Source organism: Notolepis coatsorum (genome assembly GCF_963971535.1).
Source record: "Notolepis coatsorum genome assembly, chromosome: 3".
Lineage (NCBI taxonomy): Eukaryota > Metazoa > Chordata > Actinopteri > Aulopiformes > Paralepididae > Notolepis > Notolepis coatsorum.
Genome location: NC_140167.1, coordinates 12,932,480 through 12,943,144, shown reverse-complemented (window position 1 = coordinate 12,943,144; position 10,665 = coordinate 12,932,480). Strand labels below are relative to the sequence as shown.

At 47.3% G+C, this 10,665-nt stretch overlaps 1 pseudogene across 1 annotated transcript; it reads left to right on the top strand.

The window, feature by feature from the left end:
• The first annotated feature begins 297 nt into the window (after window positions 1-297).
• Window positions 298-2,427, top strand: LOC311225689 (cilia- and flagella-associated protein 58-like; annotated as a pseudogene). Its single transcript has one exon. The product of its transcript is annotated as a cilia- and flagella-associated protein 58-like (transcript).
• Window positions 2,428-10,665: the final 8,238 nt, after the last annotated feature.

The following is a 10,665-nucleotide window of genomic DNA, read 5'->3' as shown; positions in this document are numbered from 1 at the left end:
ACAACATAGATTGAAGCCTGCATTTATCAACCAAGGTTGCCAAGGTTAACCCATAATTACTGGACTGTCATTATTGTTATTATTATTTCTGTTATTGTCCTGTGATTTATCGTTGATTATTACTGTTACTGTATAGTTTGTCTTGTTTCATGTTAAAAGAAAAAGGGAAAATAAAAAACATTTGTTAAAAAAAAAAGATAGACTAAACAACTATTTTCGTGGCTGCCACAGGCTTGCCCAGTGAGAGGATTCGCCGGGGCTGCAGCTGGACCCTATTGGGAATGTGAGAAAAACACAATGGCGGATAAAGAAGGATGGAACTGTGGTACCATGCCTGTGGTAACTCTGAACGGGAATGAAACCAAGAACATTGCTGACCTGCAGAAAGAATGTGCCACAGAGACTATTTCTGAGCTCCAGCAGGAGCTCCAGGTCCGACACAACGAGATCTCCCGGGTGACGCGCCAGAAGGTGAAGGTACAGAAGGAGGCAAGGCAGCTGCGCACAGACAAGGAGACCAAGATGGTGGACATCAAAACCCTGACCCAGCAAGGCCAGCGGGCCAAAGAGGACCAGCAGAGTCTGGAGAAACAGCTGAGGGAGCTGAAGAACCAGAGTGAGAAAGCCACCAAAGAGCTGGAACAGACGCAAGTGAGGAACACCAAGCTGCAGCAGGAAAATGAGCAGCACTTAATGACCATAGACCATCTTGAGGCAGAAAATCAATATAAAACATCCAACCTGAAGATTAAAGAGAAGGAGGAGATTCAAATGCGCCAGGAGATTGTGAGACTGACCAAGATGAAAGAGGTCATACAGAAGCACTCCCACCAGGTGGAGGAGGAGAAGGCAGAGCTTGAGGTTCAGAGGGAGATGCTGAAAACACAGAAAGCTGTCCTGGAGAAAGAAATCGAGGCTTTCCAAAAGCTATCAGACGTGGACAAGAAATCCTATGAGGAGCTGGTCCGCAAGCACGATGTCTTGAATAAGAACATGATCAAAGCGGCGGATGCCACAGAGAAGCAGCAGCACATTGTGAAGCTCCAGGAACAGGTCAAGAATAACCTGGACCAAGAGATCTGCAGTTACAGCGAGGCGGCCCAGAAGCAGCATAAGATCATCTACCAGCTGGAGAAAGACCGTAACCTCCACTTTAACGAGATTAATGACCTCACACATAAAGTGTTGCAGCACATGGATGACATTAGATTAAGAGAGGCCGATAAGCAGAAGGACAAGAAGCAAATCACAGAGGCGGAGAGCAGACTGAGGCAGCAGCAGAACCTCTACGAGGCCGTCAGGTCCGACAAAAACATCTACAGTAAGAACCTGATCGAAGCTCAGGATGAGATCACCGCGATGAAGACAATGATGACGCTCACGGACCAGCGGATGAAACAGCTGAAAGATGATATCGAAGGGAGGGATTCGAAACTGAGCATGGTGAGCCTCGAGAAAGAGCGACTGGAGAAAGAGAAGGAAGCCCTCAAGGTTGACCTACAGATGATGAACCAGCAGGCAGGGGAGACGAACAGGGAAAACAACAGCCACGAGAAGGAGGAGGAAAAGCTGCGTAAGGACATAGCCGCGGCTAAGACTGAGCAGATTAACCAAAAGAAGGAATTGGACCAGATGATCCGCCAGCGGGATATCCTGGGCACCCAGCTGCTGTGCCGCAACAAGGAGCAGGCACTGCTGTACGAGAGGATAAAGATTAAAGAGTCCATACTCAACCAGACCAATATTAAGTACGAGGAGAGGGTGGAGCACATCAAACTTCTCGGTCGGAAGATCAAGGGGCTCCGCAGCAAGAAGCGCATCCTAAAAAAGACTGTGTCCAACGTGGAGGACCTGAGGTATGAGGTGCTCTACATGCAGAAGGAGTTGAACATAGAGAGGAAAAGGTGTCGCATTTTAGAGGAGCAAACGGAAACCCCTATGAATGTGCATCGCTGGAGAAAGCTAGAGGCCAGTGACCCTAGCAAATATGAGCTGATTAAGAAGATTCACTCCTTCCAGAGACTCCTGATCACCAATAACCAAGCGATGGTGAACAAAGAGCTTTTATTGCAGGAGAAGGAGAAGCTGTATGTTGATTTAAAGAACATTCTGACGCGGCAACCTGGCTCAGAGGTAGTGGAGCAGCTCCAGCAGTACCAGGGGACGCTCAGGAAGAAGGCCAAGAAGCTGAAGGCTTTAATGGCAGAGCTGAACATGTGTCAGTCTATGGTTAAAGAATACAAGGGTGAGAATCAGAGGCTGGAGGGCGAGCTGCAGAACATCAAGAAGAAGTGCCTCAGTCAGAAATGCAAGGAGCAGCAGCACAGGGAGAAGAGCAAGGTCCATGCAGAGCAGCCACTGATCCTGCCCTAAATCAGAGATGGACCAAGCTTCACTGGAGGGGGCTTCAGCCTCAACAAAAAGTAATCATCCGTTAATCAATCGTTAAGCTGTAGGAATATAATAATAATAATAATAATAATAATAATAATAATAATAATAATAATAATAATAATAATAATAATAATAATAATAATAATAATAATAATAATAATAATAATGGATTCAATTTGTACCGCACTTTATATTCGTGAGAATCTCAGAGTGCTACAGGAGATATAGACAAAAGTTAAATGAATAAAACAATTTAAAATGAATAAAAACAATTAAAAAGACTAACAACCAGTGAAATGGAAGAACCTAAGAGTAAAATAAAATAAAAATAATAATAAAATGAATAGAAGTAAAAATAAAAGTAAAAGAAAATTCAGGCAAAAGCCTTGTTAAGAAATGTTTATATTTCGCCTAAAGGTACATGCCTAAGTAAATGGAAGATTGCTCCACTTCTCCAAGGGCAATTTGCATGTTCTTGGTATCTAGGAACATCTAGGGACCTGGGGGTATGTATTTCCAGTGTCAGAAATATTGTGTCTGTTACTAGGCTGAGTAAATTGTAATGAAGAAAAGGAGAATATAAATTATGATTTATTTTTGCATCTTTGATGGTGAATAATACCATGTTAAATCTGCGGGGTACGAGGAAATGCTCACTGAGCTCATTCACTACCTTATTGAGATCATGTGTAAAAAAAATCATAAAGGGAAGATGATTAAACAGAAGGATTTGTAGATACAGTAATTAATGATAATCGATTTTTATTATAAAATCATATTTGACCTTGAACTTGACCTTGACCTTATTATGGCCAAATCATACATCTATGGATAGGGAAAATGCTCCTCTTTCCAATGGCAGGGTTGAATCTGGATTTTGTCATTTCCTTGCGGTTTTACGATATTTTGCATTTTCCGATAAATTCGTATTTCCGATAAATCGTATATAAAACATCGGTAAAAATGAAAATATACACTTTGACTACTGTTTTTGATAGGGTTATGGTCTTTACTCTTGGCTACAATTTTTTTATTTTTTTAAATAACCTCTTAACATCCAAGGGCCCACATGTGGACGATTCTTTGCCGACCTCTAGTGGCTCGGGTGTGCATTTCTTTTAATACAATATATAGATAGAATTAAAGCCCTATTTGTTGCCTGTCGATTGCCCTTTCAGGTGACAAAATCCGTTCAGCGGTTCTCGAGTTACATGCCGATATGTGAGGCGTGCCCCAAAGTACGCAAAAGTACACATTACCACCCCCGACTCCCGGGGCTCTAGCTCTGTCAATCATTTGGCGATCTCGATAATCTTTGCACAGGGTTGTAGCCAATGAGTGTGGCTTTCCAATGATAGCCCATGCTATGATAATTGGGGATCTAATACGGTCTCTATTGATCGATTTATGATAAAGAAAAGCAGGGAGACACCCCAGGTGAATAGGCAAAAAAAATATTTGAATAGATATCACTATGAAACTTTCCCAGTTTGTTATGTACATAACAACTTAGAAAAAATGTATTGCAAGTTTTCTGAGATCTTATGTTTATATATGCAAAATAGGCATTACCTCATTAAATATGCACTCATTTGCATATGACGTTTGGGTATAAATACCAACATGGGATGATGCCAGATTTTTTCAAATGTTTTCATTATGTTGACACATAACACTGAACTTTGTACAAGGGGGATTGTAACTGAGGGGTACAATTCCCTGACTGTATTACTAGATATGATACTTACTACCACTACCTTTGTACTTAATATTCGGCCACCCAGTACACGGCATAAATATATTATGATGAACACTGTCACGTAGATGAAACGGATCCAACACAAATGTACGAATTAGAAATAGGTCTTTATTTCTACACAGCGATGGTGTGTAGAGCAAGCACTTAATCAAATCAATCACATTTATGAATGGAAATTAGTATGCACTTTTATGGCAAGAGTATTCGTCGGTATATCAATAGAGAATGTCCAATCTCTGAAGGCGCAGGTGGTACATATACGACCTGGAATAGTTTAAGGAATAACAGCAATGATACTTTAATGATTATATACTGGATACACTAGGGGGGGGTTAATCCGGTCGCTTGTAAGCCGACAGGAGTAGGAGGGGGGGGGGGGTAGAATCCGGCTGCCTCATCCGGCCAAGGGTATCCCAGGTGAACCCACTGTAGTGCCGTTCAATGCGCCGGCGATCCTTGGACCACAGATGAAAGCAGGTGGACTCTTTGTGGGCCGGCGTCATCCGGTCCACGAAGGAGAGACGTGAAGCGACCTCGTCTTGCAGAGCGTCTCCTCACCTTGCGTCCTCTCCAGGGGGGGGGGGGGTTCCAACACACGGCAGTGTCGGGGGTCTTTATCCATGGAATAATCAAAGTATACAAAGCATAATCCGTGCCTGGGAAGGCGGGCTGTCGTCGGTAGAATAATCCGGTATACAGGTCCACTCGCTCGTCGGCTCTGGGGCTCCTCGGGTGCAGCTTCACGTGGGGTCAACCACCCTGGATAAGCAGCCAGTTCTCTGCCCGAAACGATGGGGTACTGACTACGGTAGTATTCTCACCGCACGAAGCACTATATATTAACAGACTATTATTAGCTTAATAGACTACGTCCAACTCGACGATATAGTGCCAAATATGACTATTCAAATATTAATATACACGATGTCTCAATACCGATGGTAGGCGAACTTGGCCTTACTCCCACACGTGGCGTCGCGGGGAGGCTTTACGTCTGTCACTCTATTGGAGGGTAAGAAACTGGACTGAAAAGAAAGTCCTACTTTAGTAGCGCAGTATATATACGCACTATGAACAAATAGTCCCATTAGTGGTGCGGTAGTCAGATTCCTACGCGGAACTAGGACTTGTTCGTACATGTGGAGCGGTACGTTTGAACTGGGTCTGAGGCCGGGGTATGGCAGCCTGGCACCAAGGTCTCGACCAATAGTAGAATGGAGACTATTATGGGATGTTCAGTAGGCTAGAATGGATATTCAATGCATATTGTACAAGGAATATACAAGGGATATCAGGGAATATTAGAGAATATACAAATACAATTAAATATATATATATAAATAAATATATATATTCGGTTTAATCTGGCCCTTCACAACAGCCACCCCCTGATTGGTCCCAGACCTAATCAGTTAAACAGAGACAGATTAATCGCGTTGTCTATTTACACATAAGGGTTTGCTGTAGGGGTCAGTCAACTTCACAAAGTCATAGGGTTATAGGGTCATGGTCATCATCGATTGTGTCTGGGAGTCGAGGCAGTTCTATGAGCCTCGCCACGGGACGGGTGTAAGTGCGACCCTGGACGAGCACTTCAGCTGCTCGGACCTTGCCGTCGGCACCGGTGATCACTTTGCTTACGCGGCCGGCCGGCCACATAGCTCTGGGCAGTGATTGATCAATAATCATGACGACTGTTCCTTCTGTCAAATTGTCTCTCTCCTTTACCCACTTCTGGCGGGTCTGTAGAGACGGTAGGTAGTGCAGTAGGAAACTGCTCCAAAACTTGTCGGCTAATACTTGGCTGTACCTCCACATTCGTCGGCCGTTCGCTTCTTCAGGCCGGTACATTGTCTGGGGTAATGCAGGATCTAGCCGCCCCATCAGGAGTGTGTTGGGGGTAACTGGGTCGATATCCGCCACATCACTGGAGACATATCCGAGGGGCTTCGAGTTAAGTACTCCCTCAATCTCCGTGAGGACTGTCATTAGGACTTCTTCCGCCACAGTCTGGGCCCCAAGTACTGCGTACAGGGCTGTCTTTATGGAGCGCACTTCTCGTTCCCAAGTGCCACCGAAGTGGGGTGCGTTTGGGGGGTTGAATTGGAAATCAACCTGTGCTGGAGCGAGGTGGGTCTTAAGTTCTGGGCCCATAGCTTGGAAGCTCTCTCTCAGCTCTCTTTCGCCGCCTTTGAAGTTTGTCCCATGATCGGACAATAGGGTAGACGGTCTTCCTTTCCGTGATGTGAATCTACGGAAGGCCATAAGGAATGAGTCTGTGCTCATGGTCGGGAGAAGCTCGATGTGTATCGCTCTGGTGGTCATGCATTTGAATACAATACCCCACCGCTTCTCGGTTCCTCTTCCTTTCTTTATGTGCAGCGGGCCAAAGCAGTCCATACCCGTTGAGTGGAATGGCTTGTCACCGATTCGGAGGCGACATGGAGGAAGGTCAGCCATCCTTGGTATGCTGGGCTGCGCGCGCCACTTGCGGCAGTCTAGACATGTTCGCTGGAAGCGTCGTACCGCCTCTCTTCCTTGTAGGATCCAGTAACGACGTCTGATTTCCGCGAAGACTCTTTCTGCTCCTGCGTGATGTACATCCTCATCGTATTTCTTTATAATCAGCTCTGTGACCTTGTGTCGGCTGTTCAATACGATCGGGTATTTAATGTCATCCGGTAGATTGGGGGCTCTGCGTAGGCGACCACCCACTCTGATGAGGGTATGAGCGTCGCTCTCGGGGGCCAGATGAATGAATCTGCTGTCGGATGGGACGGGCTTTCCTCCCTGTAGACAGGCCAATTCATCGGGGAACGAGTCTCTCTGGGCTCGCTGCAGTAGAAGCAATTCTGCTTCCTCGTAGTTAGCTGCTGACATATCAGCGGGGGACTTGCACTCCGGGTGGTACCGCAGGAATGTTCTTTGTTGTGCACTCTCTATGGACGTGCAATCGTCTATGTTAGGGTCGGTGGAGGCTACGGTGCTCAATCCACAGAACACAGACTTCTTATTTTCCACCTCCTCTGGACTTGCTTCCCTCGGGATAGGCATGGGCCACTGTCCTTCCGGGAGTCTTAGGAATGCGGGGCCGTCACTGTAGACATTGCGACGGGTGAGGTCATCCAGGGGCATCCCCCGGGTGATGACGTCAGCTGGGTTCTGTTTTGTATCAACGTAGCGCCACTCTGTTTCTCCGGTTAACTCTTCGGTTAAGTCTTGAATCTCGGTGACTCTGACTCCCACGAAGACTTTGTACTTGCATGAGTCCGATTTGATCCAGGCGAGTACCGTCGTGGAATCTGACCACAGGATTGTTCTAGACACCGGTATGGTGAGCTCACGTTGGATGAGCGTGGCTAGGTGCGCTCCGGCTAGGGCTGCGCAGAGCTCTAGACGTGGGATAGATTGTTGCTTGCGTGGGGCTATTCTCGAGCGGGCGAGGACAAATGCTGTGTAGATCTCTCCCCCCTTCTCTTGGGCCCGCAAGTAGGCTACTGATCCGTATGCGACCTCTGAGGCGTCACTGAAGACGTGTAAGTCCATTTTACATGTCTCTGGCCTCACCGTGGGTGGGAAGTAGCTTCGGCGCATATTAACGCCTGGGAGTGAGTGGAGCTCCATCTCCCACTCTCTCCAGGTGGATGCAAGGTGTGCGGGAATGGGGTCGTCCCAGCCCTGGTCCTTGTCCCACAATGCTCGTACAATCATTTTTGCCCTGGTGGTGTACGGTAGAATACATCCTAGCGGGTCATATTGTCGGGCGAGTGTTGTGTACACACTCCGTCTGGTGGTCGGCGCCGCCGCCGGCCTTCCCTGCTCCGTAGTCAGGGGCTTGTGTCTGTAGTGAAGCGAATCTGTTTTGAATCGCCACACCAATCCCAGGGTCATCTCCTGGGCTTCTCCCGGGATTGTAGCCATCCAGGTCTCGCTGCTGGCTGCCTTGTCCTCGGAGGAGAGGCTGCGCAGTACTTGCGGATCGCTGCTGGCCCACTGCCTGAGATCAAAGCCGCCTTTGATCAATGAGGCGCGGAGTTTAATCAGGAGAGCCTCGGCTTCTTCTTGGGTTGAAAGGCTTTGTAGACAGTTGTCTACGTAGAAGCTGTTCTTTACGCTGTGTCGGACCTCTTCGTCCGCTGCTGGGTCCTCTGCTACATGTTTCTGTAGTGCAAATGTAGCACAGCAGGGGCTGCACGTCGTTCCGAAGGGGAGGACTTCCCATTGGTAGATGGCTGGGTGCTCATCTCCTGGCTTCTCTCTCCATAGGAACCGTAACAGGGGCTTGTCCTCCTCTACTAATCTCACCTGCAGGAACATTCCTTTAATGTCCCCGCTGATGGCCACCTTTTCCTGGCGGAAGCGGAGTAGAACGCCGAGTAGGGAGGGGCCGAGTGTGGGACCGGGCAGTAAATCTTTATTCAGATTTTGGGATCCGATCTGGTAGCTGCAGTTAAATACTATGCGGTCTTTACCGTTGTGATGGACCTTGTGGTGAGGCACGTACCACGATTCAGTGGTCTGGTCAGCCTCTTTAATGTCCATCTTTGTGACGTGTCCCGCTGTGATGAGCTTCTCAATCTCAGCGCGGTATACACTCTCTTGGGCGGGGTTCTTGGCTAAGCGCCGCTCCGTGTTCAGCAGGTACCGTTCTGTGGCGTCTGTCTTGGCGTGGAAAGTAGGCATTCCTTCTCGCCGCAGGAGTGGCGTGGCGTATCTCAACACGCCGTTGACCGGGACTCTCTTGGTCCCTGTCTCGAGGAGGTGAATGGCGTAAATGTCATCTTTAGAGCGAATGTCTTTCTTTCCGTTCTTAAAGGGCATTTGTTCCAAGGTCCATAGCCGCTCTACGTGTTGCAGGAGTGCGGTTTCTCCCTCTGTGACTCGGGAGTGGAGACATCTAGTGGCTGTACTTCGGTTGAGAGATTTGGCGAGCGGGCCTTGGAGAGTCCATCCCAAACGGGTCTCGACTGCTGCAGGACAGCCTCGGGGTCCGGTATGAACCCGGTCTATCGGGACAATGAGGTCTGCATGGTCGGAGCCTATCAACAGGGTCGGCATAGCATTGTCTATGAGCGGGATCGGTAACTTGCGCAGATGTGCATATTTCTCCATCAGCTTGGCGACGGGGTATGTGTACCGCGACAGTCCTATTTCTTGGCTGGTGAAAGCGTCTGTAATCTGGTACCGTCGCTCAGGCTGGCCGCTTGCTGCGATAGAGAATGAGACATTCTCGCCCTTTATCGTCTTCAAATCTCGTCTTATTGTCCGAATTGTCATTTGGGTTTCGCTTCCCCGCAGCCCTAGCTGGGCCGCAGCGGAGGCGAGCAGAAGGGTCTTCTCTGACCCGTCATCGAGGACGGCGTAAGTGTCCAGGACTTTATTCTGGTAGCTTAGTGTCACACGCACTACTTTTAGGAGTACTCGGGCTCCACTGCTGCTGGCGGGATCGATGTACATGACGCTCGCTTTGCTGCTGGATGGTGCGGGTGAAGGGCGCCGTCTGTTACTGTCGTGAAGTATGTCCAGCTGGGCTCCATCGCACTTGGTGCACCTTTTCTTTAAGCGGCATTCGGCTGCCATGTGTGAGCGCGCACAGCGAAAACAGCGCTTGTTGGACTTTATCCATTGACTTGCTTCCTCCGCGTTCAGCTTGGGGAAGGAGTCACATTGCGCTAGCCAGTGTTCTTTCTCACAGTAGGGGCACACTATCTTCCACTTCTCTGTTCTGGAGGGGGTACTGTGGCTCCTGCTGCTCGGTACTGACTCCGATTGGTGCATCACAGTCACCGATCTTCTTCCATCATTTAGTCGTCTGGTTCCTTCTCTGGAGCCAGGGGTGCTCCGTCCGAATGTACTTGCAGGAGAAGGAGAAGCTGTATGTTGATTTAAAGAACATTCTGACGCGGCAACCTGGCTCAGAGGTAGTGGAGCAGCTCCAGCAGTACCAGGGGACGCTCAGGAAGAAGGCCAAGAAGCTGAAGGCTTTAATGGCAGAGCTGAACATGTGTCAGTCTATGGTTAAAGAATACAAGGGTGAGAATCAGAGGCTGGAGGGCGAGCTGCAGAACATCAAGAAGAAGTGCCTCAGTCAGAAATGCAAGGAGCAGCAGCACAGGGAGAAGAGCAAGGTCCATGCAGAGCAGCCACTGATCCTGCCCTAAATCAGAGATGGACCAAGCTTCACTGGAGGGGGCTTCAGCCTCAACAAAAAGTAATCATCCGTTAATCAATCGTTAAGCTGTAGGAATATAATAATAATAATAATAATAATAATAATAATAATAATAATAATAATAATAATAATAATAATAATAATAATAATAATAATAATAATAATAATAATAATAATAATAATAATAATAATAATAATAATAATGGATTCAATTTGTACCGCACTTTATATTCGTGAGAATCTCAGAGTGCTACAGGAGATATAGACAAAAGTTAAATGAATAAAACAATTTAAAATGAATAAAAACAATTAAAAAGACTAACAACCAGTGAAATGGAAG